The sequence below is a fragment of the Pogona vitticeps genome, chromosome 1 (assembly GCF_051106095.1).
Source record: "Pogona vitticeps strain Pit_001003342236 chromosome 1, PviZW2.1, whole genome shotgun sequence".
Classification (NCBI taxonomy): Eukaryota; Metazoa; Chordata; class Lepidosauria; order Squamata; family Agamidae; genus Pogona; species Pogona vitticeps.
This window is the reverse complement of record NC_135783.1, coordinates 76,740,464-76,768,076: the sequence shown is the minus strand read 5'-3', so window position 1 is coordinate 76,768,076 and position 27,613 is coordinate 76,740,464. Positions and strand designations below refer to the sequence as shown.

Sequence of the window (27,613 nt, the reverse complement as noted above, 5' to 3'; positions counted from 1 at the left end):
TACATCTGAAGCTGAATGATGAGACATTGATTGGTTGGTTGGTTGGTTGGTTGCATTTATACCCCGCCTATCTAGTCGAACAATCACTCTAGGCGGATTCCAACATATATAACAACATATAAAATAAAACAATGTTTTTAACATCAATAGACAAGTTATTCAAGATGGGAAAAGAGAAAAAAATGAGGTATTAGCTGGAGGGAAGGCCTGCGTAAACATCCAAGTTTTCAATTGGTTTTGAAGATGCCCAGCGAAGGGGCCGCATGAATCTCCAGAGGAAGGTTATTCCAGAGGCGATTCAGGATAGGTCAATGGAAGTACGTACAACTATAGAATGCCCTCCCGACTGAAATTCGTCTGGCGCTGACAACATTTCGGCGCCAAGTCAAAACCTTCCTGTTCCAGAAGGCTTTTAATTGAAATAACATCAACGGTGGGTCCTGATGACCATTTTAATTGTATTTTAATCATTTTATCTTTTATTGTATTTTAATTGAATTTTAATTGTTGTAAGCCGCCCAGAGACCTTTGGGTAGAGAGGGCGGCATATAAGTTAAATAAATAAATAAATGAACAACTAGTTAGACTATGAAATTTCCCACTAATTTGGAACTCTAAAAAGATTTCAGCAAATTCATAGCAGATGGTACTATAAATGTCTGCTAGTCCAGCTGCTATATATTTACCTTCATAATTAGAGATAGTACACTTTCAAATGTGGGTTGTCAGGGAGGGTGCTGTCAAACTCATATTTTGCTGGTGGGCATCCCATAGGCAATTGTGTGGCCATACAGAATGCTGGAATGTTGGGTTGAAAATCACCACAAAGGGAGAGTCTTGCCAACTAAACAATTGGTTCCATTGTGAAATTGTTCTTATATTCTTAACAGATACAAATAACAAAAAAAGGTTGTCTTTTTTTAACTGAATATAAGGAGCTTGGGAGAGACTGCTGTGGCGATCTACCCTTTGTCGCCCCTATTTTCTTGGCCCTCACAAAGGATCACACCCTTTCACGCTGCCACCAGGTATTCTCCTAATACCAACTTATGTCATACACGTGTGCTGCCAACACTAAGGGTTATAGAACTTAGGAATTAGAGGTTTAATTAAGTATTCTTTTATTGTCAAACAAATCATAAAGGTAAATCACATAGGAACTGTTTCAGGTATTAACACGTATTGGATAAAGTAGGCAATCACTTCTATTCCAAACTGCTATATACTTTCAATCGATATCTCTCTTGTAGTGCTTATACTTTCATTCCTGTTAGTTCAATATTCTTTAAACTTCACCATTTCCCCTCCTAACACTCTCAGCTCAGTTCACTAACCCTCACCTTCGTTCTCCTAAACCCTCACTCTAACTGCCATTCCACATCTCCAACTGTCTCTCTCTAACTGTCCTAACTGTCTAACTAGCTCTGCCCCTCCTGCCCTATCCTTGGCTCCTCCCCCTTGAGCTTCTGTGATGGACAGGCAGGAATGACAGCACCTTTTGGCATTTCGCTACAACTGCCTTTCATGTTGAAGGACTCTATGACTCTATTTCATTAGAAGTTCAGAAGTATACATGGGATTATGACTGAGGAAAGAGGCAGAATAGAAATCTCTCCTGTCCAAGTGCCACCCATTCTCACAGAAAGGAAAGAGACAACACCCACTTGAGAAGAACAGGAAAAGAAGGAGGTGGCTAAAGCAGTGGGAAAAACAAATACAGAGGGACTCTAAACCATTAGAATAGATGGGATAGAAGGTAGAAGGTGGGGAAGGGATATATAAGGGAGGATCCCATAAATCAGTGGTTCTTAACCTTTGTTACTCGGATGCTTTTGAACTGCAACTCCCAGAAACCCCAGTCAGGACAGCTGGTGGTGAAGGCTTCTGGGAGTTGCAGTCCAAAACTCCTGAGTAACCCAAGGTTAAGAACCAGTGCCATAAATGAGTGGTAGAGGCAGGAGAGTGGCTGAGGTGAGGAAGGAGAAAAAAGGTCCTCCCTTCTGGATGGGAGTAAATTTGGTTAGAGAATTCATAGACTAATAAATGGAAAAGGTTGATGGTTCCCAGAGAAGAAGCTGATAGAGGGAAAGAATACCAGAGAAATCTTCCTGTTGCAAGGAGAAAGAAGCAAGAGAGTGGGGTCAAAAGAGAAGGGAGAAAAACTAGATTAAAAGGGACAGATGGTGAAGCCTGCCAGAGTCAGAGAGGTGTCTATCCCCAGCCACTGGGACACTGTGAACACAGGAAGATGGGCCCTGGAAACACAGATACCCAGGAGAGAACCCCTGCCCCTGTTGCCAATACGATCAGAGCAAATACTAACAGACCTGCACCCCTTGGACTTTAAGGGACCTTGGGACATTGTTGGAAGAAAATCAGTTGGTGGAGTTAAAAGTGTGAAGCCTTCCCTCACTCTGTTGAGCAAGGAAGAGAAGGTAGCCATTAAAATGGGTATGAGTTTTTGGAGTTGCCTATAATGTTGAAGTTTTGAATCTGGAGAAAGACTTTTAGTGAAGCCAAGGGTGAAAAGAGCAAAAGGTTTGCAAGTATTAGTGACAAACCCACACAATCACCTATTGGAGATACTGTAGCAATAGATTTCCTGCATTGTTGAAATGGTAGACTAGATTACCTTCAACGTTTAATTTTCTGTGGCCAGAATCTTGTTGTTTACACTGGCAGAAGCACAATCTGTCATAAATCACCATGGTGAATTGCCACTAGTTAACAAGTTGTCATTTGTATTCCTTGTCATGCACTAAGGTGAACTAAAGTGTGTTTATGTGTGTGCATGCATACCACCCTTATCACTGCAATGCATCACTGCCATTGTCTCATCTTCCTATATATTCTGACTCCAAGTAGATATATTTATTTGCCTTCCACTTTTTACAGGCAGCACAGCAGCTTTCTCTTCCCTTTCTCTGGCAATGGGAGGATGCTCTGCAGCAGCTGCCTTTTCTCCATTTCTCCAGCACTGGGGATGCACCAGTAAAGGGCAGGTGGGAGGAACAACACAGCCTCCTCCTCCTCCTCTTTTGATACATCTCTTCCCAAGCAACATGGCATCTTTTAAGGAAGTGCTTCCCAACCTTAAGTCCCCAGATGTTCTTGGATTTCCACTCCCAAACCCTGGCCAGCATAGCATGGTGAAGACTTCTGGGAGTTTTAATCTAAGAACATCTATGGACCCAAGGTTGGTAACCAAGCAATGAAGGTAGGCTGAATGTGCTACCATGAAAGGAGCCATGGGATGGATTTCTGTAGGAGTAGCATGCAGTCAGGGTTCATGCTAGAAAACATATCTTCATGCAATGCATAAGTTCAGTAAAATACACATATGTGTGATCCTCACAGGTTTTTCAACACTATATACAAAGTGGACCTACACAACCTCAGACTAGGCACATTTTAATTTATTCTTTCGCCCTACTTTTGGCAAAATTGGCTTATAATGTGGTTTAGGCAGTTGGGAATTCGATTCTCTCTTATGTCTTCTTGACGGGCTGGATTATGGCTGATCCATAGGGTCCCTTCCAGGTCTGCATTTTGAAGGTGGTGATGGTTATAGCTGGACACAAATACTAGCACTAACTGTTGGGCTTGTGAGATGTATGAAAAGAAAAATAATGTAAAACACATGTAAATACATGTTAATATAATGCAGTTGCTGTTATGCTGTCAAGCACTTCATGTTAATATTGGATTACAATTCATCATGCTATTTCAGAACTGTGAAAATGAGACAATATCAACTGCGCTTGCATAGCTGGGACCATCCTTCTGGACTGAAACAAAAGCTTTCCCAAAACTGCTATTATCACCAGAGCAGCCAGTAGAATTCCTCCAAGGATCAACATTCCTATTGGTGGGAGACTCCCTTTACCTTCAAGAAAGCACAATAATTTATAGAAAAGTGGATACATGATTAACAAATCTAGTTTAAAAATTTGTTCGCACCATTAAACCTGGATTACATTTACATGTTGTACACAGGCTAACAACTGCACCATCTGTTAGTGAGAGGTGTGTCTGGTATAATTATATCTGGCATTATTAACATTCTCTTAACTCATTCCCTCTATTTCCTGCTCAGATGTTCATTGGCTCATGCAAATCTAGCCAGAATGGCACCACCCATTTCCAAAAGGCAGACAATTCAGAGTAACTCCCAGATTTGCATTAAGAGAATAATGTAAGCTGTCCAAGCAAGAATGGGAGTGCTATAGATGTAAAAGGAAGAGTCAGGTTGGAACATTCAGAGCTTTGGATTCAGGCTTGATTTGATTCTCACCAGTTCTGAACCAATCTGATCCAGACCCAAATCAAAATTCTGAAATCTGAATCTACACACCTCCCATTGATTTGTACTGGGAAATTGCAATGATTGTATTTTTAAATTTTATTTTCCATAGATGTGCATAAAATTTAGAGATATGGTAGACTTCTCAGAGAGAGTTATGCCTCTGAAATTCCAGACAAATATGTCCATGGAGGTTGTGTTACCTGTTCTAAGGTTTTCCTTAAAAGTTAACAAAACTCACCCCCCCAATACATTTATATGAAATTTGGAGGCTTTCTGATGAGATGAACAAAGAGAAACAGAAGCTACAGTAAACACAAAACTAAAACCAAACCCCAACAAAGTTATTTCAAAAACTGTGATCAGAAAGTGCAGGTGAGATTCATGCCCAGCCCAGATTACAAACTAGAGTTGCCGGGGTGGGTCCTAAAATCATAGAACACTAGAGCTGGAAGGGACCACAGTAGTCACTGAGTCCAACCCCTGACAAAGCAGGAAATCCCTACCCAAACCTTCCTGACAGGCAGTTACCCAACTTCTATTTAAACACCTCCCATGTTGGAGAAGTCATCATCTTACAATGCAATCTGTTCCACTGTCAAACAACTGTCACTGTTAAGAGGTTCTTCTTAATGCTCAGCTGAATTTTTCTTTCCTGTAATTTAAATTCATTACTTCAGATCCCACCCTCTGGAATGGAAGAAAACAAGCTGGTTCAATTTTCCATATGACAGTTCTTAAAATATTTGAAAATCGCTATTGTATTGCCTCTCAGTCTACTTTTCACCAAATGTAACATGCCCAACTTCCTCAACTGTTCCTTGTAGGGCTCAATATTCAAAACCTTTATCATTTGGTCTCCCTTCTCCAAACATTGCTCAACTTTTCAATATTCTTTTTAAACTGTGGTGCCCAGAATTGAACACAATATATCAGGTGGGACCAGGTAATGCAGAACATAGAGGTATTTCCTTTGCTTTGGAAACTATAATTCTATTAATGCAAACAAATAGTATATTAACTTATTATTTTTACTGCTGCGTCACGTTGTTGAGTTGTGTTTAGCCTGTGATCTGCTAAGACTCCTAGATTCTGTTTACATGTAGCCAACTATCCTGCCCTATATTTGTTCTGGTTTTTCCTGCCTAAATGTAAAAGTTCAAATTTTAAATTTAATATCCCTTCCAGACTCTTATCTAAGTCAGTTATGCAGTGTTGAACAACACCAGGCCAAGATCAGAACTCTGTGGCATTGCATTAGGCACTTCTATCCAGAATGACAAGGAACCATTGGCAAACACTCTTTGGATACAGCTTCTCAAATAGCAACAAATTCACTTAATAGTGACATGATCTAGCTTGACCACAATAATACCATGAGAGACTTTGTCAAAAGCCTTACTGAAATCAAGATGTACTATACCTACAGCATACCTTCCATCAACCAACATTGAGGATGTATTAAAGAGAGAGAGAGGTAAGTTGGTGAAGAGTACATGTCACTACTGAACATTTTCTGCCTTTCCCCCTTAACTGCTGGATAGTGGTACAGTGATTCAGGTATCTGGCCATGGAGCCAGAGGTTTGAAGTTTCCCACTGTGCCTCCTTGAAAGGGGCTGGACTAGATGATCCATAGGGTCCCCTCCAGCTCTGCAGTTCTAAGATGATGATGATTGCCAACATACTTAACATATCAAGATGCAAACAAACAAAAAGAACAGCAGAAGGAGGATTAGATAGAATTGCATGACAAAAATCGAGGAGGACATTCAGACTAATCAATATAACCAACAACCACTAAAACTTTGCAGTTTTATCAATGATCTGGTAGTAATAGCTAAAAAGTGAAAGAACGAGGACATGTACGAGAGAACTGAATATGTAACTTCAGTGATGTCACAATTCTTGCCCAGATCACTATGTTTGACAAGTACTGGTAAGATTCTTGCCTGAAATTGTTAGTTAACTCTGCCAGTAAGAAAAGGCCAATTTCCTTTTTCATCTCCATCACACCATCCTTTTGTTTTCCACATGTGGTACTGTTCCACAGCATTTTAGGGAACCTATTGTGTGGTCTTCTCTTAGCATCTGTATAGACCTGATTTGGACTAATGCAATCCATTTTTAACCTGATCCAAATTAGTCCAAATGAATCTGCCTGATTCAGGATTTAGCGAAGTTACTTGTGTCCTCAAATACAACATACAGATGTTTTTTCAAACTGCTGAGAGCCATGTTATTGTTTAGTCTTTAACTGGCCATTTCACACTGAAAATCTATTCCTAATTATCCCCAGGGATAGAAAGTGAAAACCATGTGTACAAATCCTTTAAGAATTTCAACTTTTTCATGTAGCTGGGGTTGGGCATAAGCATCTCCAGTTCACCCCACACCCCAGAAAACATAGTGGATAGGGAACACCAATAATGAAGGGAAGGGTGCATAATTCAGGTATGTTGGTAATTATCAGTATAGGGAAAGGGAAGTTGGGGGGTGAAAATCTGGAATACAGTAGCTAAAGCATCATAATGAAAAATTTTGGTGCAAGACCCCTTATGCCATCAAACAGAAAGACAAACAGGTGTTTGTGTGCTGCAAGAAAGTAAAGTCTCAGAAGTTATGGTTCACTAACAGTAATCAAGGAATTGTATTTCAAAGCATGCGTATGTTACCAACTTACTTATATTAGACTCTTCATTATCTACCAGCTTTCTTTTTATAGGTCCATAAGATACCATGTGATTAGAAAAAGGTGTGACTTCTCTTTTCATTCTGTTCTGGCTATCGTCACCCGTACAATTCTAGAAGAAATGCAAAGTTGCTGGTACATATGTATGCCATTTGATTCTCATTTATAAGACAGCAGTTCACAATACAGTACAAGTAAAATCTCACCTGGTAAATTAAAAAAGTTCTTATAGTATTTTGTCTCACCAGTCAGAATGGAGTGCAAAGCAAAGTTTTTCACTTATGATATGTGCACAGATCAATGTTCAGCCCTGAAGTTTCTCAGCACATTATGTGCAGGACCATGGAAATGAATGTTTAATCCCTCATTTTGTTGCAACCAGTACCTTCACCAAATATGGACAGCAAGGGAATGAGAAAAGGTATAACTGAGGGATGTTGTATGAGTATGCATATCTGTGTGCAGGGAAGAAGGGAGAAAGTGTAACGGAGAAAAAGAAATACTGCTCAACAGTATAGAAATCAATAAAAGTAGCCCAATGCTTCTTTTCCTTCCACACAACAAATTGAGATGTCATGTCCCCTAGTCTTTTATGCATCTCTGTTCTGAACAAGTAAGCAAAGATGCTAGAGCAGCCAAGCCACAAAATGCATTATGATCCACTTTTGAGACATGACTCACCGTTGTGGAATCATTACTCCCCTAGAGAAAGTTCTCTTTCTACACTGTGGACTCTTTCTTCAAAGTGATCAAGCTTGCCTGCATAAAACAAATGCTTGGAGATGCCCTGCTATTGTTTATCACATTGTCTTGAACAGTTTTATAACCCATCTAAAGTTAATCATGGCTTTTAAAACAATCTCCTTCCTAAATGTCACACTGACTCCCGATTTCATTCTGCAATTGCTTAGTCTGGTGACATTTTCCATATAAAACAATGCCGGTAATTCCATCTCTAAAGCTTTTTCACCACAACTGCAAATCCAATTAAGGTAGAAACACTTGTTTTCTAAAACAGTCCATAGGGATAGAGAGATTTGAGATTTTGATATGAACATGTATTAAATATTAATGTTGTATAGTTAAATGTAAAATGGCTTATTTTACCTGAGTCACTGTACTGATTGTATTCAAGTGTGGGTTTTAAGGATTAATGGAAGGACAGATCCTGAAGCTGAAGCTGAGGCTCCAATACTTTGGCCATCTCATGAGAAGAGAAGACTCCCTGGAAAAGACCCTAATGTTGGGAAAGTGTGAAAGCAAGAGAAGAAGGGAACAACTGAGGACGAGATGGATGGACAGTGTCACTGAAGCTACCAACATGAATTTTACCAAACTCTGGGAGGCAGTGGAAGACAGAAGGGCCTAGCATGGTCCATGACCCCATGGATCATGCTAGGCCCTCCTGTCCTCCACTGCCTCCCAGAGTCAGACACGACTTAACGACTAAACAACAACAACATCAAGGATTAAGACTTAATGTCGTACAGCCGTGTACATAATAAAACTTGGTGTAACAGAAAGTGAAGTAATGTACTTTCTGATTGATCCCAAAACTGTACCTAAGTTATGTGTAAAATGAATGTCTTGATCTGCTGAAAGTCAGATCACTTTTTCCTATGCTGTGTGTTGCTTCATGTCATGTCATGCTGCCAGAGGAATGTCTATTCTCTATGTATATATGTAAATAGACTAAGTTGTTGATTTTACTCTCTCAATGTCATAGTGTCATAAGTATCTCTGCTAACCAATATCTCCTTGCTCTGCTGATGTTATGAGAATACACGTTATAATCAAAATTCTCAACAAGAGGCTTCTGCTGTATTCATTCACCTCCTAATAGACCTTGAGTCCAATCCAAACAAGAGTTTTAAGGAACAGAATATTAGACTGCATCCGTTCAAAAGGCTTAACTGTTCCCAAGATAATTCACTAGCTGGTTGCCAGTAAAGGCCACCTAGTTAAACTGCCACCAGCATTAAGTACTACAGTATTTCGGATTTTTTTCCTTTGACATTATATTGTGTTTTTGAAATGATGTGATGATTCAGAAACAACACTATATATTTGCCAGAGCTTGGGTAAAGTTACTTTTGGGGGATGCATTACTGAGAATCCCTGCAGCTATTATGATTACTGGCCATGCTAGCTGGAGGGAATGCCAGAGATGTAGTCTAGGCAAATAATTCTTCCTAGCTCCAACATTCACACTTTTCTCTGTGCAGCCCCAGATCATCTCCTGTAATTCTTTGCTCCGTCACAAGCTTTTAAGGACAGAACTAGAAGAAGCCCCATATGGCACACTACAGTTCCTTGTGTTCTGGCAAAAAAGAAAGACAGAACTTCTTCTGCACTCTCTCCTTTTGCTTTCCTGAAAGGTCATCCATGAATTATCACCCTACTGAAGCATCCCCAACACCTTGGTTTTAATCTCTCAATGATTGTGTTAAATTGTCTTGGTTTGGTCAGAGAAAGAAAGAAGTGTCAACAAGCTGAAGGGAACGCACTTCAATTCTGATTGGCAGATTTGGGAGCAGAGTGCTGCTGGCTTCATTTCATCTACAAGCCGCATATCCATGTTTATAAGTTCCTTACTCATCTACATGAAGTGACTCCTATTGTGCTTAAGATGACATGAAGCAAAACGAAGCTGAGACATAATGTCTTTTGAGAGTCATTCACTAGGATCATAGTTATTAAGTTTAGCCCTGCAGATGTTTTGGACCTCAGCTCCCAGAATTGCTGACTATTAGCCATGCTGACCAGGGTATCTGAGAGTTAAAAGTCCAAAACCTCTGCAGAGCCATTGATTGGGAACCCAATACAGAAGCACCATAATTTGAAGAATGAGAAATGAAGTATTTGTTATGCAGGTTGTAGATGGAAAACCAGTCAGACATGGGTGACACCAAAGGGTCATATTGGATTGAACAAAGAAAGTAACAAAAAGTATTATTCTAGCTTATCTGCTACTTCCATACACACACTTCTACTCCATGGTTTATCAGCCGTTTTCTGTGCAGATCAGATCTGTTTACTCTAGGCTGCTCTCTGTTTGTTATATACCCACAGATGGGAGCTTTTTTTTAAAGTAAAACTTGAACTCAAGTGGCAGGAAGACCTCATCCTGCAAAATATTTTCCACCAGAAACTGTTGGTTTTTGGCTGCTGCAGAAGCTCAACGGTTTCAGCAAAGCACAGGCCCATATTAGTTTTTACAAAGTTATTTTTCACTTCCATGTTTAGCTTGTCCCATTCATAATCTGCTAATTATGCCACATGGGGGCTTAGGGTTATCATAGCTATAGGATGTTATGTTTTGGTTTGTGGAATTCTCTCTCTTTTTCTAGCAACCTTTGTTCTTCTATTTTTCCCACCCCAATCTTGATTTTTCTTTCTTTTCTTTATTGTATCCAGGACCAGTATTATTAATTCTCAAGAGGGAATTTATAAGTGGATATTTTGCCAGAAGTAGCACCAAAAGCAGCTTTCCAAGGTCCTGGTGAGAAGAATAGGGAGACAGAGGGATGTCCACATAAACCAAGAAATACCGGGAGATGCTGTGGACAAAAGTGCACTTGTATTTGTAGAACATGTTGGCAGCTGCCATACAAGATGGAACGGAAGGAGGTTGGAGACTACCTACCATACATGGTACAATTAGACTGGGAGGAATCTCTCCCTCTTTTCCACTCTGCCCTGCCCCCCACAGCTCTTTGGTGAGGAAGAAACGATGTGGTAACATTCTGATGGCAGAGGAGCATACCATACCAAACCAAACCAAACCGGAACAGCTAATTTAAAGTTATGTGTTGTGTTTCCCTCTGTGTATCAACTTACCGGTTTGCAAGCAGCAGCTGTATTGTGACAAATCTGAACAGTGCAGTGCAAGAAAACATGGTTCAATGAGATGCCAACAAATTTGAACATTTGGATCCTAAACGTTGCCTCTTCCCTTTCTCCGTTGGTTATTACAGAGAGGGTTTCATCTTTTACAATTTCTGGGCAACTGTGTGGGAAGACAAAAACAAAAATATGATTCCACTGAAAGCAGGCGCTTCTTCAAATAGATAAACAACACATAAGAGGGATTCTACATCTTTCCCAATCTTTCTCTGATAACAAATTAAAATGTCATCATCTGTTTTGTAAAAAGCTGATTATCCAAATGTTACTATTGGATATCAGGCCGATCTGGATTTTCATGAGTGAGTGAATGCTCTGCTGTGCTGCTCTCCCTTGCACCTCAGCTCAAAGTGGGCTGCTAGCTAGTTTCCTGCTCCTGTTTACTACAAGACTTTGTCCCTTATGACAGGCATTGGGAATGGCTTGTGACCCTCCAGAGGTTACTGGATCACATTTCCCATTATCCTTGGTTATCACAGACAACAAAGATAATGGAAATTGTAGTCCAGCAGTATTTAGAGAGCCATATGCTGCCCCTCCTTGCTTTATGGGGTAATTAAAGATGAGACCTTTGGCTTGTAACAAATGAAAAACAACACAACAGAGGTTTTCTCTTTCATTTTTTTGATTCTTTCATTTATTTCCTAGAGAGCTTTTGATTTCCGGTTTAACAAAGGAGAGGAACCCAAATATTTCTCATTTCATTTGGAGTTCCTCTCACTTCACCCATCTCTGAGCCCAGTCATCACCTTCTCTTGCACTTCGAGATTAATAATGTGATCTGAGAACAACTTGTTGGTGTGGTTGGCACTAGACACTGGCAACAGCCTGACATGATTTTCATTATAACATTGAGTTGATGATGACAATGATGGCGAAAAGTTCTGCCACCCTACATATGTATAATTATGATGATCATGTTGATAATTTCTGTTATCTGTACCATTTCCTGACTGGTAATGTGATAATCTGAATTTTGAAGTATGATTAGTAGCTTCATAGGTCTGATGATGACTGATTTTCTTTCTCACTACTGTTTTTGTTGTGTTTGGAATAAATAATTGCCTGTTGCCTTGTCCCTGGGAAGTTTTTCAAGTAGTTTTGAAAGTTCTATAGGACTTTATTTGGTTTACCACTTATAACAAGAATGAGGGGGGAAATGAAATAATATGAAAGAACCCATCCATTTTGTGCTTTGCAAAAAGTCCAGTACCTTAATGACAGAAAAAATAATTAGACATCTCCTGAAAGAAAGTGAAACAAATGCAACCCAAACCTTTCCTTTTCCCCTTGCATATTTATTTATTTATTTATTTATTTATTTATTTATTTATTTATTTATTTATTTATTTATTTATTGCATTTATATGCCGCCCATCTAGACATAGTCTACTACCTGTAGAATACTCTACATTAGCATATTAGCATATACATTAGTGTATACTGATGAACAGAACTTCTAATTTTGATGAGATGATAGACTAACTTTGATTTGTACCATTTCAAACTGCAGCCAAGGAATCAAGCTACTGGAAACTCCCTATACAAACAACTTTATTCATGCATAACAAATTGACATGTCCATAGAGAAGGTTCTACTCACAGATGACAAAATGGTTACTAAGCATATGAATTTAACTCTGTATCCTTCATGAAAGTAGCCTTTTGGCTGATGTCATCATAACTTACCTCATGACAGGTTCTAGTATTTTCAGCAACGAGGTAGGGATGATACTGAGAGTGGCACAGCTGATTAGCCCTTTTATATCCAGTATCATCAACTGACTCAGAGGGGGACCATCCCTTCCATCATCATTTTATCCCAGCAAGGCTGTCCACACAAAAAAGAACTGCTTTTCAGACTTCTGACCTGTCTCCAGAGCAGGAACCTCTCCTCTTCAGACTCATTGCTGCTTGTGTGGGAAAAGCCATGATAGGAGGTGCAGGCCTAGATGCTCTCTGCTAACCATGTTAATAACTTGGGATACAACAATGCCAATAAGACTATTGCTTAAGCAGTTATCGGGATTCACATTGGGAGCCCCATAAGTTAAATGATATAAGCTTATAGTTATACATTATGATATTAGCTAGACATGCATTCATGTCTCAAAGGTGTGGCTTACAATTCATCAAACTCCTATTGTGTAGGCACCATAACCCAGGTCAAGCACCAGAAACATTTCATTTAAACTCATGAAAAAATTTCCTGTCCCCCTTCTGTCAGGTTCCAAGACACTTGAGGACTCCCTTTTGCTCTGGGGAAGCCTTCAGGAACCTCAGGATGCAGGGGTAGGGAAGCCTTTAATCGTCAAAAATCATTGCCAGATTGCCAATGCTGAGATTGTGATTGCAGCCAGCAATCTAGTGCCAGTTTTTACTACTGAAGGCTACTTTCCCCATCCTGAGGCTCCTAAAAACTTCCTTGGGGTGAAAGGGAGCCCTTGGGAGTCCTGGAACTGGAAGGAGAGACAGGACACTTGCCATGGGTTTAAATTAAATGTTTCCAGAAGCCAATCTGTGTTATGCCAGCATCAAATTACCCATTGTTTAACAGCCTCTCCTTACCATCTCTCAGCAGCCTTATGACGCAAACAAGGAAGAGGAAGAGGGGAAATGATATTAAATTTTAAATCACATGCAGATTAGATGATTACTATGTCTTTTCTATTTGGTGAGGTTTATGTCACCTTCCACCAGAGCTCAATATATTTTCTCACCCAGATTACAGTAATAGGGGAACCAACCTTTCCTTAATAAAAGAATACTGCACAGCATGAACAGGATCCTTGGTTGGGGTAGACCAACAGTTTTCAAGTCTCATGATGAAGTTACCTGGAACCTGCCCAAAACACAAACAAACAGCATAAATAAGAACTTATAGGGAAGAGCTGCATCTATAATACTCTACATGATAGCTAATCAGAAACTCCAAGTACCATATGCTTTGGGCAAGCAATGGAAGGTAGTTGTCACCTTCTCAACGTGCTTATAGGGTGTGACATGTATTCTGTTTCAGCCAGAGCAGTCCTCTGTTTGAAGACATATCCTGTTTCAGAGGTTGTTGCTCTCTGGATGTTTTTGACTTAGAGCTCCCAACACCATAGCCACAATGCCCCAAGGTATGTGGTTATGGGAACTGTAGTCCAACAACATCTGGAGGGCCACAACTTTTCTCCTCTTGTTCTGGTAGATGAGTTGTCCAGTTCAGGTCTGGTTTGAAGATGAAATAAAGCAAAACAGGGGCCATCAGTGGCCAAATACACTGAGCAGGCAACACAGTTTCTCTCTTTTTCAAACATCTAAGATGTGTTGTAATTCTATCAAATGGCATTTCTAAATTTGTCTTTATACATATGGATGAGCATCTGCCAGTGTTGTGCACATCCTGTTTTGAGATGGAGTTTTTCCTCTTCCTTACTTACATATTTTATTTATAGTAAGCAAACCTCAGTGGACTAATAAATAATTGCAAACCATCAAGTCAGTTCTGACATATGGCAACCCTTTCTAGCTATAAAGTACTTAGATGCAGTTCATCATTCTTTGAAAACAGACAGAACAGTAAAATTGAGGCTTACAGCTGAATGTAGATTCTTGGACCAATATATTGGTACTTAATCCTAATTCTGTTTTGCTACAGAGCTCATCTCAGTAACCCAAAGGCAAGACACCTCTGACATAATTTCTAATAGGAAATTCATTTCCTGTATTCCTCCAAATAAATGGATAGGAATATAATATAGACACATTTTCAAAATATTCTAATTTGCTTTTCTTCTTATGCCTCTTGGCCTAGGCAAGATGTGGTAGGGCAAAACCACCTTTTCTTTGCCACCTGTACTCTCCCACATTTGTCAGAGACTCAAGAAACCCGTCAGGTACCATTTCAACTTTGACAAATATGTTGTCTTCTAGAGTCAGTAACGGAACTGTAGTCCACATGTGTTCAAAATGTTGGTCCTTGTACAGCATCATAGACACAGAGAAGTTCCCATCTTCAGTGTTGAGCGTAATGGTCCTGTTGAGCAAAGAGATGGAGTTGTACAGATGGTATAAATAAAACTGTGGAAATAGAACAATTAGCATGACGTCTGGCTCCTAACCTGGGATATTTACTTCTCTAAGGGAGGTGTGAATAAACCGGGAGTGGGTGGCAAAAATATGAGATTTAAGAAGTATAACAAGTAATGGCAAGGAATTACTATTAAAAAGTAACTTTCCAAACTCTGATTATTTATTGCTGAAATGTAGGTGTGGTACATATAAGCTACTATACCAACGTCTTGCAATGTTGATGGGCAATGTCATAGATAAAGATTTAGGATCAGGTTGGAAGGAGAACCTATAGCCTTCCAGGTGTTTATGAACTACTAATTGCATCATTTTTCACCACTGACCACACTGAGAAGGGAACTGATGGGAACTGAAGTCCTTCCCTCATCCAGATGATGAGCCCCCACTTTTTTCTGCCAAAGTTATTGTGCCTTAGATAGCAGCAGAAGAGGAAGAAAAATCAGTCAGTGGAACTTTGCTCAGCTTCACTCTATGGTTTTCTCCCCCTTAAACACAGAAACTGAAGCAGGAAAAATGAGATGAAAATGCACATGCAAAGTAGGTCAGTTCTTCTAACAGGAGCAGTGAAGACACTCCAGCATTACTAAAGAAGTTGATTTCTGGATGACAGCTGTCAGAAACTAATCTTTTTCTGGAAGCCGCCTAGAGTAGTCGCAATGACCAGATAGGTGGGGTACAAATAAAATAAATAAAAATAAATAGGTAAATAAATACATTTCTGTGACTTGTAGTCTAAAAAAGCAATGCTTCCTATCTGCAGAAATTATGTTACATCCTTACTGCAATGCTCTAGCCCACACCTGGGCAAAGTGTGGCCCGCGGGCCACATATGGCCCGCAAGCCACTCCTGTCTGGCCCGCCGGTGATCGCCCCAGTCCTAAAAAAGTTTAGGGAGTTAACTGTGTCAGCCTTGAAGTTCGTTCACTGCAGGGCCTCACCCAATGGGGACCTATTACTACCCACAAATTGGGGGCCTATTTTTAAGTAAAGTTGGTTCAGCCCCCGAACAAAGTTCAGATTTCTCATGTGGCCCCCTATAGAAATTAATTGCCCACCCCTGCTCTAGCCAATCCTGTACAGGTGCTTCTCAAGGGACTATACTCAACTGACATTGAGAATCACACGAACAGACTTACCTGATATCAACACTGATTTTATTTTCTCCATTAGGCTGCTGTACCATGTAATTAATAGGATATCGGCAGGCAAATGTGATATTGACGAAAGCCCTTGTGATTACATCAGAAAAATTGTTCTGTATGGTGTTGATGAAAATAATATGGGCACCATCTGAATCCTGGAAGAGCACAACAAATCAGACCAGCTGTACAAGTCTGAGTTCTCCACTTTGACAGCAGAACAGTCATACGATGGCAATAGGAACTGAAGAGTATTTGCCTTTTGGAACTGAGAAATTTAACTGTTTCACTGTAACCATCCAGATATTTCATTTATAATTCCTCTCAGCTCTAGCTAGCCACAAGCCAGTCATAGCAATAGTAAGAAATTATGGGAGCTGCAGCTGCAAAACATCTGGAAAGCCACAGTTGCTCACCCTTGCACTAGACCAGTGGTTCACAACCTTGGGTCCCCAGATGTTATTGGACTATAATTCCCAGAAATCTTAGTCAGCACAGCTAATGGTGAAGGCTTCTGGGAGTTTTACTCCAAGAACATCTGGGGACCCCAGGTTCAGAACCACTGCTCTAGAAGAAGACTTGGCCTTGTCAGAGTTGGGGAAAGTTTGTGTTTTTTGTTTTGTTTTGTTTTAAAATACAACTGTCAACATCCTTTATCTAGCATGGGCACTACCCATGCTCCCTGAGAGGTAATGGAGTATTTCCAAGTTCTCAGTCTTGCTAAGAGACAATGGAGTGGAATCTCAGGCCTTGCAGAATGCAGGAATGAGTCTCACAAGTTCAAATAAGAAAGGATGCCATTTCAGAGCATACCTGTGATGGGAGCAGCATATTCTTTGGGGGCAGGACTTCGAGAGCTCCTTGGAAGAAGAATGAATATATTGGCAAGCTGAAACTATTCATAAACAGTGTGAGAGAGTAATATTCTGGTAGGACCACTAAGTAATGCTAGGGTGATCCTCTGGGTACCAGCCTTTTAAGTAGGAAAGAAAACAGAAGTCTCTGCAGGCTAACAGTATCCTTAACCTCTAGATGTGTGTGATGACAAGCTGAGAAGGTGCCCTTTGCACATCTGCAGAAACAATCTCCTACTTCACATATTTCAGCATGCCTAGGCTTCAGTGGAGACATATTATGAGGGAACAGGAGGATTTAGATGAATGGCAAAAGTAAAGTTTCAACTAGCTTATGATGTTTAAACTTACACTGAACTCCTGTTGCATAGTGTAGTAAGTCACATGATACCAGGCCCATTTGATCAGAGTGAACTCCTCCATGAATTCCATTGATTCAAATGGGCCTCCTCTAGTGGAAATTACTGCTTTAAAGTGGGTCACAATTCATTTGAATCAATGCAACTTATCGAGTTCACTCACCATATCCCCACTGATTTCAAGGGCCTACTCTAATGTGACTTATGCAGTAGCACTTCAGCCACTATTTGCAGGATTTGGCTGAAGCCAGCATTAGAAATAGAATCATCCTCATTAAGACATTTTAAATTGATTGATTGGTTGACGGGTGGGTGAGTGGGTGGTTGGGTGAGTGGGTGGGGTTGGTTGCATTTTGATGTCTCCTGAAGTCCAGAGCAAAGTGGAATGCCCAGATTCACTTCAAGAGTGAAGGAAAGGAAATTTAAGCATTGATTTGAGTCTGGAGAACATATCAAATCAGATTGGGCACAAATTATTCTGAATGCTTTTTCTTTTAATAGATCTCGTATGCAAACCTGTGAAGCTAGCTGTCTGAAATTAGGCAGGTTCACACACACACACCCCTCTTTAGATTATCATGTCTCCAAAGTCCATGTGTATCAGCGTAAAAACAAAAATGGTTTTAGCTGTTTTGGGATTCCAATGCAAGTCACATTGTATAAATTGGTTCATATCCAGTGCACAGATTGGTTGGGACTGAATCACTGAATCACCTGTCTTGCTCTTGGAACACAGGAGGATTTCAAATACTGTATGTATCCACTAGGCAGCCCTTCAAAAAGGATTGTCCTCTGTAAAATGGGACACATGCTCACCTTAATTGTGTTAAGTTGTCTTCCTCTCTAACAGCAAGCAGTATCAGAGCAATAAAATTGAGGGTTAGAGAGAAGAATAGATGGTTATTCAGTTCCAAGTTGAACTGAATGCATGCCAGGTCCTGCACTTTTTCAAAGGACACATACTAAATAAGTAATACACAGGAAAATAAATGTGGCACTCAAAGGAAAAATCATTAAAATCATAGCAGGATCTTTGGCATATTACCATTCTCGTTCCACAGTTTGTGAAGTTAGTCTTAATGCTGAACACGTAGAGGTTGTCAACTATGCTGCCATGGCATTCTGGGTCATTAAGGTGCAAATCAGAGATCTATAGAGAAACAGATTGCTTTACTGTTTTTTAATGAAATAGTTTGCATCATCTTGCACAACCTGTTCAATGGCTGAAATTCTCTTGCACAGCTTTATGCCTGGCAAGTACATTGACATCATCATCCTGTGACAGTAATATTGAACTGAATTGAATTGAAAGCTTCCTATTCCTGCCATCATGTTTTTCTTAGGGCTCTCTTTCCACCTGGGGAGGCCTTTGAGAGTTTGAGGATGATGAAGGGGGGATCAGCATAAAGTTACGCTAAGATGATGTCAGCCATTATAACCTGGATCATTAAACCTTATGTTTCACTTGAAATCAGATCTTGGAAGCTTATTTTGAAACATAATTAGTTACCATTATAATACTAAGTGCCATCCCCAAATTAGTCAGTGGTCCTCATACAGACAATTAAAAAAATTAAGGCCCATGGAGTAACTGAATCAAATGAGTGTACTCTAGTAAATTTTTAAATTTTGGAAAGTCAGTGTTGATGTTACATCCCATTTCCTTGGTGTATCTTCTTTTCTTAGATTAACTTTACTCTAAATGGATGTTATGTAGTTGGATTACATGAAATGTATGCCTAAAACTTTTCTTTCTGGTTTCCCAAAAATAAACAAGTACAGTAGTTGGTGCACATGATATGTGCTTAGCATTAATGAATTCTGAGTTCTTTGGTTTCTGTTGAGTATCAGAAGTGAATGATACTCTCAGTTTTCCCACCTAAAAAATCTACTCCTGATTACCCACTGTTTCTTTATTCCAACAGGATAATTTTGGGAGTGAAGTCAGTTTGTTGCTGCTGCTATAAAATGGGTTTGGGATATCTTTTCAATCTACTACAACTCAAGTCCCCCAGAGATCAGTTAGTTAGTTAGTTAGTTAGTTAGTTAGTTAGTTAGTTAGTTAGTTAGTTAGTTAGTTAGTTAGTTAGTTAGTTAGTATAAATCAATCAATCAATCAATCAATCAATCAATCAATCAATAAATGCAGAGAACGTACTAATATTGGAGGATTCTTTGATAGGAAAAAGGTACTTGGGATTTCTACTTCAATCAGGTCCTTGGTACAGATGATGGTCTCATTAATTTCTGTAGGCAGATTAAAATTGCTGCTTATTGAAAGAAAGAGGAGCTTTATGACCAATTCTAAATGGGGTTAACAGAGAGAGAGAGAGAGAGAGAGATACAGACACACAGACACACTTACTTTTAATCAGAACACAAATTGATTTTTTAAAAGAAAAATCACTGTTAGGGCTAAGATATATTATAGAATGCAAGTTGATTGCACACTTTAAAATGTCAACCAGTTCAGTGCACCTGGTGTTTTTACCAAAATCTGAGTCCAAATCATACACACTGGCTGTAAGTCAGAATGCAAATGTGTCTATCACTAATCCATATTAATAGTTATGCCTTGTGCAAGAGTCTTTAATGCCCATTTCCCTCAGTAACTGCCAATAATGAGAGAGCATCACTTGTATATAAGGGATAACATTTCCCTTGTAAATGTTACCATGCTAAATTGTCACTATAAATCATTTTCATCTTAGGAAAGAGAGTACTTACAAACTCATCACTGGGGTCATGAAGAAATTTGTCTTGCCTTCACTTTCTTATGTACTGTACTTGTCAGTGGATCTTAAATGCTAAACAAGGTTAAAGGATGTGGTACATGGTGTCTGGAATTAGACAGATTTGCCTCAGGGATAGACAATAGTGAGTTGAATATACAAATCTGGAGCTACGGTATCTGTTTTTAAATTGAGGATGTCAGTTGCTGCTTATCCAAGTTTGTCTGTTTGGGTGGTGTAGCACCAACTTTTTTTCTCTTACTGAATGATATATGAATATTGTGGGTGAAAGGACTGGCATTTGCAAGACTAACACAAGCGGTCTGGTGGTCTAAGGCAATGGCTCCCAACCTTGAGTCCCCAGATTTTCTTGAACTAAAACTCCCAGCAGCCTTCACCACTAGTTGTGCTGGCCAAGTTGTAATCCAAGAACATCTGAGAACCCAAGGTTGGTAAGTACTGGCCTAAGGTAATGTTTTCTACTGATTCTTAGCATTAATGGAAGCAAAGTAGAACCTCACCTTAAAGCAAGTCCATGTACTTCTGAGTTCAAGTCTGCTTCATGCTGGGATTTGCCCTGCCAGTTCTGTCTCACTGGCCCTTTTTCTCCTCCCAAATACTATACTTGGTGGCAGCAGAACTTCATCAAGATTACTAGAGATCCTGATGCATGGCCTCTTTTTCTCTCTCCCTCTCTGGCAATTCAAAAACATCACAGGACTTGGTGAGCATAGTCCTCTGGAGTATCACCGTACTGTGGGCTCTAGTATCATGGAGAACTGCATTTCCCAAAATTCCTGACACCAAGAACTCTGTTGGCAGTAGCAATTATGGTTTCTTACACTCCCTGGCAAGTGTCTGGTACTCTAGCATTCTAGACAAGAAAGGTCTCACATAGGGAGCAATAGATTTTATTACCACTCTAGGCCCAGAAACAGATGTTAGATACAGCGTATGGCTGGAAAAAAGAAATCCTTAATGAACACTAGTATCTGAGTTTCACAGCACAACTTCTCTCACCACCAGGATTATGCAGTTTGGTTTCCTTTGTTTGGTGATTGGTCTTCAGGACTTAAACATGGGATTCCTTTGAAGTCTGACTTGCAAACACAGAAGGACTATCTCAATGACTTTTCTGCAGTGTTTCAGTTCTAACTACAAGTTATGTCTGCTTCTAGCTTCTCATAGCTATCAGCAATACCCCCATTCTCTGAGACTACTGGCCCAAAACCTGGGAGCAGAGGGTGGACTTGCTTCTTATCATGGGGGTGGGGCAGGCAATGTTTGGGAGAGAAAAGGGGGTTTTTTGCTCAGGCTTTATGCTACTGCCATAAGGGTTTGTACAACAAGAAGGCCCATGAGTTTCAGTGCTGGTGCTCTGCTCCTTGCCTCAGTTTAAGTAGCACAATGGCCCCACCACCAGTGTGCCAAAAAACCAAAAAACTAGCAGTGAGGAGAGGAAACTGCAGAGAGAAAACATGTTTTTGTTGAGCCAATAAACCCTGATGCTAGCTTGAAATGGTGATTAGAACACAAGGTTTAAATCCATCTTTCTCGCACACAGATCAGATGTTACCCTTTCTACAGTGCTGCTTTCCCCAAGATTTGTCTCCCAGTGCTGAAACTGAGGGAAATATAGCAATTCCTTTCAACTTCAGCAGGTCATCTGGCAATACTGATTGCAGCATCTAGATGGCAGGTGGGAAGAAGGCTTCATACATGTATAGGCATACTAGAAGAACTAGATATTCCCTGATTGTGGGACTGTTGGGGAAATGGCTGAGGAGGACAAAACTGAAGCCTGTTGCTTTCGTGACTACTTCGTTAAAATGTGATGGGGTCTCTAAATCTGGGATGGAGGTGATGGTGCAGTCTCATCTTTTTGCAAACAAAGAAGGAGATTTGATAAACTGATTTTTATTTGTTGTTGTTCTGGTCTGTCAAGTTACCTATGGCTTATGGTGACTCTATGAACGAGCAACCTTCAAATGTCATGTCCTCAACAGCCCTGCTCAGATCTTGCAGACTCAAGCCTGTGATTCCTTTAAGATGTCAGTCAATCTTACATTTGGGCTTCCTCTTTTCCTGCTACACTCATCTTTTCCCAGAATTATTGTCATTTCCAGAGAATCTTGTCTTCTCATGATGTGCCCGAGTAGGGCAGCCTCAGTTTCAACAATTTGTGCCTCCAGAGATAGTTTAGGTTTGATCTGCCCTAAGGTCCACTTGTTCATCTTTCTGGCAGTCCAAAGTACCTGAAAAGCTCTCCTCCAGCACCATATTGTATTTCAAATGAATCAGTCAATTTTTCTTGTCAACTTTATTTACTATCCAGCTTTATATTTATAGACCCAAATTTTCTCTTTTCATAGAAATATATCCCTAATAATCACAGTAGGAAAGACTGGAATGGCCAGATTCACTTCGAGAGTGAAGGAAAGGAAATGTAAACATTGATTTGTATCTGGAGTACAAATCAAGTCAGACTGGACACAAATTACTCTGGATACTTTTTCTTTAAATAGATCTCGTATTCAAACCTGTGAAGCTAGCTGTCTGAAATTAGGCAGGTTCACCCCTCTCTTTAGCTTATTATGTCTCCAAAGTCCATTTGTATCAGTGCAAAAACAAAAATGGTTTTAGCTGTGTTGGGTTTTCAATGCAAGTCACAGGAAGTACAAACTGATTCAGATCTAGTGCACAAATTGGTTGGGACTGAATCACAATCCATTCCAAAGTCCTGACCTGACCTCTTGATTGAATTGAGGGGATCTCCTCTAAGCCCTAATTTAAACAGAGTTTAGGAAAGTCACTTTTTGGACTACAGCTCTCAGAATCCCTCAGCCAGTGTGGTCATTGGTTAAGTTGCTTGAGGTATTCTGACAGTTGTAGTCCAAAATGTAGATCGGTATTTAACCAGTTCCTTTTACCTTTAAATCACATAATGACAGTTCAGTAGAAACTCAAACGTCTGCCTATATACACAATAAAGCTATATGTGAGTTGCTCATAGAATTTATGGTTGCTATCACTGCTCCTGGTTCTTGATGTCATTTTAATAGAAATATATCTCTAATAATCACAATGGGAAAGACTGTAACCAAGGAAATAAGGGGCCTGCTCAATTCATTGTGCACACTGTTGATTGGCACATTTAAGTACCCTACCCCCCTTATTTTTTTAAATAAGGATTTGGACTTGGCCTGTCTTGCTTTTGGAACACATGAGGAATAAAACACAGTATGCATCCACTAGATAGCCCTTAAAAAAAGGATTGCCCTGCAGGGGTGTGTAGTCAAGTACCAAAGTCACTACAGAGTCGGGAGCCTGCCTCTATTGGGTTAACTTAATGGTATATCCTGATTTTGTATTCCTTGTCAACTGTATTATTTCTAAATCAGGAGCAATGCTTTTTATTAAGTAGACTGTTATGGTTTTTTTGTTGTTTTTTTTAAAATCTGACTTGTTTCTGATGCAGTATCCAGAACAGCAATTAGCTGTGGCCTTTTCAGAAATCTTGCCTTCAGCAGGGCCAAATAATGCAAAGACATAGTTGATTTGATTTATTTTTATTCTTATTTGAAGCTTCAGAGAGTCTGGTTCTACGGAAGGTCCTTATAGACAAACTGTCTGCTGAAATGTCACTGAAGTTATTGGCTTGAAGGAAGTCTCATTTACATTCAGGGCAGAAGATGCATTCGCTTTTGTGTGGCCTAAAAGAAAGATGGATTCACTTGCTTCTTTTAGCCTGTGATCAATGTGTATTGAAAACTAATCTTAATGTGCAATTTCTTTCAGAGAAGAAGAGCTAATTGAGGCTGTCGGATTTCTATTGAGTGGAAAATAAGATTTCCTAGTGCAGTCTAAAGAAGAAAGTGGGGGGAGGAAACAAGAAAAAAGGGTGGAAATCTCCTCACAAAAGTATTGTTTCTTTTACTTCTTCTTTGGAATCCCAAAAATAACTTTGAGTTATAGTCAATAGCTGATAGCATGATTGATGAAAATTGACCTTCTCATTTAGAATGGTTACTGACGGTGTTGTTATCTGCTCTCCAATCGGCTCAGACTTATAGCAATGCTATGAATGAGTGATCCCCAATATGTCCCATCCTTGACTGCAGTTACAAATCCAATAAGGACAACAACAATATGATGTTAATCCCATTCTGACATTGTTCAGCAATCCTCTGGAGCAGAAAAGAATCAGGAGCAACTGATCATTTCCTCCTGCCGCTGGCATTCTGGGCCCATGCAGCTTGGCTAGGTATATAACCCCATCAGCCATCCATGCTCTGGGTGATGCTGACTGGGAAACACAGTGGAGATTCAAACTCCCAGCCATCAGCTATACCGTGAATCACTCCAACCCACTGAGCAGTACCAGCACCTCACAAACCAAACCTCTGGGTTGGCAATAATAACATCAGGAACTGTCATGTTAATGACCACTTCCCCAGGAAAATAAGCCTATCCCACATGAACAGACTAGAGAGGCACTTAAAAGGGCTGAGAGACAGGAGAGAAATACTGTAGGTCTCTCCTGCCAGGAAATCCTTTCTAATCAGCAAGAACAATGTTGTTTCGTGTAAATTGCAGCCCTGCCTTTTCTGGAAAACAAAATCCGCAACCAGGGCATGTACGTATACTTTGAGAATTTAGATTTGTATGCATACTGAAAATTAAAAAAAAACTGTTACTAAAAATGGCAGAAGAGTTGGGAAATAATAGAGTTAGTTCATAACAAAGTTCATAACAAAGTCCTAAAATTTTGAGAGGAACATGGGAGTACCTCTTACAACTCATGGCCAGGCTGACTGGGGATTATGTAAAACAACAACAAAAACAACAGCAACAGCAGCAGCAATAGCAACAAACAACAAACAAACAACAACAGCAACAGCAGCAGCAAAAACAACAACAACAACAACGATGATGATGATGATGATGATGATGATGATGATGATGATGATGATGATGATGATGATGATGATGATGATGATGTAACTTTTCCAAACTTTGGCCATAATAACACATTCTAACATGAGTCTCTCCTACATTTATAGAAGTGTTTGTGATAAAAGATCTGTATCATGTAATCCAGTTGTGGTGAAATTTGTGGCCTGCTAGATGTTGCCGAACTGACTCTCACTGCCCTCTTTGAAAATCTGGAAGTCCAGTAACACTGGGAAGGACACCATTTCATTACTTCTGCTATAACGGCCCTGATGTTCCTCTGCCACCATCGGCCTTTCTCCACTGCTCAGCTGGGGGAGCTCATCCAGATGCTGGTTTTAACATGCCATGTTTGCACCTGCGCCAGAAAAGGTTTCACAGGCTGCCTCATTGTCTGAAATGCAGTTGAGGAGGAGCCTCATTACCGTACCCTGACTCTTGTTGTTTTTTCCCATCCTGGCCCATTTTAGTTAACGCAGCTGTAGATATCTGATGCAGAGCAGGAAGCAGAGAAAATGTTGCTAATGACATTCTGCATCTAGGATGCAGGCACTGTCTAAATGGCACTTCTAAAATGTCTCTGATGTTTGGCTGAAGATCAAGAAATAAAAACCTTTAAAAGATCAAGGAAATTTGTGATGCTAAAAGCCACACTTAATCTCTGCCCTGTCTAGAAATGGTCTCCTTTTTACCCTCCCCTACTAGAGTAGAAACTGCAAATCCACAAGATCGGTATCGATGATTTCAGTTATCCATGGTTTACTGCAACCCTGTATACAGCACACACAACCCTGTATACAGCAAAGTATGTGACCTTTGTCCTGCCTCCTTGTGGCCACCTCCTTGTACTTTGCCCAACCCCCGGTCCGCTGCCTGGTACTGGGCCATGGCCTTGGCAGAACCAGGCCACTGAGACAAATCTCCCCCCCCTACATCTATGCCCCCCATGCTCGCTCGCATGGCTGCCCACACACACACATGGGTGTCCCGCCCACCCGTGTGCATGCCCCTACCACACACGCATGTGTGCATGGATGCCCCGCCCACCTGCATGTCCCCCCTCACATGCACACATGCATGGGTGCCCCATGCGCATGGACCCCTACCGCCAGTCTGCGGTTCAGACACGGTTGGGGACAGCTAGCTAACATACAATCCGTGGTTTCAGGCTTTTGTGGTAGATTGTGGGAATGGATCCCCCATGGATACTGGGGTCTTACTGTATTCAGATAAAGCTCCATTGCAAGTATTTTGCTAACTGATGTATAACACATGGTGTAAAATCTTAGCAGTTCCATCCCAGCAGTGAAATAACCTGTCCAGTCAGAATTTCTTTTCCTGGCTTTCCTCCTTCCCTCAGAGAGAGAACCACATTGTTGGTGAGGGTCTGGTCAGGTTGTCTAATCCCAGCTTGATGGCAGGAAGCCCAGAGCTCCAGGCCTTCTTCCTCAGACAGGAATCCAGCCTCTGCCTGTGGATGTCTAGCAAGGCCCTTTAGGTAACTGGTCCCACTGTTGTTCCTACATGCCTGATCTATGTCTAAAAGGGTGCCCTCTCTGACAACTGGGGGAAAGTGTGCAGTCAGGGTGGCAGTTATAACCGCCATCAGAATTTCAGAGGTTATTCCTTGCTGTGGCTTTATTTTTATTGCATACTGAGAGTAGTTCTGTTTAACATTAACAATGCAGTTGAACATACTCTAGAAATTTTATCTGCTCATTTGGATTCCTTTTTATACAGTTACATATGGTTTTGCCATGAGTAAATAAATAGTGTATATCTGAGATTCTATGGGATTGTGTCTCTAAACAATTAACTGAGTTTTATAAGTATAATACCATTATTCACACAATACATAACAAAGAATCAGCGGGAGGTGGAAAGAATACAATACAATTTTCTTCAGTATTTCTCCTTTCATGAGACCAGATTAAGTCAGTGGAAGTTATATCCACTTGCAAATAAATGGGGGAAGTTAATCATGACCTACATTCTTTCATCACTTGGGTGAATTCAGGATACAGCCCTGCTCCCCCACAATCCTTGAGGTTAGGAAAACGCCAAGAGAAAATTATACAGTGGTTCCTGTTTTTTACCGCTTCTTTATCTTGTGTTCTATGAATATTGGTATTATGTTTAACTAACAGGCTTCTAAGGAGTAGAATACATAAAAAATAATGGAAATTCAATCTTTAATTGGCTACCTCCTGGCTTTTTCCTGTTTCTTAAGAGAATGTGGAGAAACGGCTGGATAACTCAGTACAGTGGTGCCTCGCTTAATGGGCACCCCGTTTAACGACGAATCCGCATAGCGATGGCTTTTTTGCGATCGCTTTTGCGATCACATTGCGATATTGCCTATGGGGAAAAATTGCCTATGCGATTTTCCCCATAGCCCCATTTTTCCCCAGCTGACCGGCGGGAGCTTCCAAAGGACCGCGGGGGAGCCCTCCCCCGTGGTCCTTCCAAAGCTCCCGCCGCTCAGCTGGGGGAAAATGCCAGCGGTGGCTTCCGAAGGATCGTGGGGGAGGGTTCCCCCGCGGTCCTTCCGAAGCCACCGCCAGCATTTTCCCCCAGCTGAGCGGCGGGAGCTTCGAAGC

At 40.5% G+C, this 27,613-nt stretch overlaps 1 long non-coding RNA gene across 1 annotated transcript; it reads left to right on the top strand.

Moving 5' to 3' along the window:
• Nucleotides 1-176: 176 nt before the first annotated feature.
• LOC144585940 (uncharacterized) lies at nt 177-11,037 on the top strand. Its single transcript, XR_013540577.1, has 2 exons — nt 177-433; nt 10,411-11,037. It is a non-coding gene; the product is annotated as an uncharacterized LOC144585940 (long non-coding RNA).
• Nucleotides 11,038-27,613: the final 16,576 nt, after the last annotated feature.